This window comes from Bison bison, unplaced genomic scaffold, assembly GCF_000754665.1.
Source record: "Bison bison bison isolate TAMUID 2011002044 unplaced genomic scaffold, Bison_UMD1.0 scf7180017864037, whole genome shotgun sequence".
NCBI classification, from domain to species: Eukaryota; Metazoa; Chordata; class Mammalia; order Artiodactyla; family Bovidae; genus Bison; species Bison bison.
The window spans coordinates 2,847,833-2,848,194 of record NW_011494609.1 but is presented as its reverse complement, the minus strand read 5'-3'; the positions used below and the strand labels follow the sequence as shown (position 1 = coordinate 2,848,194).

Genomic DNA, 362 nt, shown 5'->3' with positions numbered 1-362 from the left:
CCCCACCCCCACCAAGAGAGGTATGCTTGTCACAGTTGCTGAACCTCCACTGACACAGTCACAGTTGACATTTGGCTTTTTTTAATTTATGAGAATAATACTCATTTGTGATGGTAAAGGAATCATCGCATTCCTCTGCCAAGACTTTGGTTTACATTTTGCCTAAGTGTTCTCCACCGACTGGTCCATCACAAGGTCCTGCCAGGAGCTTGGTCTCCTGTTTCTGTAAATCCAGCACGGGCTTCACCCTCGGTTCCGTCCATGGTCCATGTAGGTTCCTGCCCGGTACCTCTTCAGAGCGTCTGCCCCACCCCCGGGCACTGGCTCGGCGCCCAGTGTGGACCCCATTACCCGAGGAGGCA

General features: G+C 52.8%; 1 protein-coding gene across 1 annotated transcript in view; it reads left to right on the top strand.

The window, feature by feature from the left end:
* DOPEY2 (dopey family member 2) overlaps positions 1-362 on the top strand; it is a 125,480-nt gene that overhangs the window by 88,879 nt on the left and 36,239 nt on the right. The gene's annotated exons all lie outside the window — the stretch shown is intronic.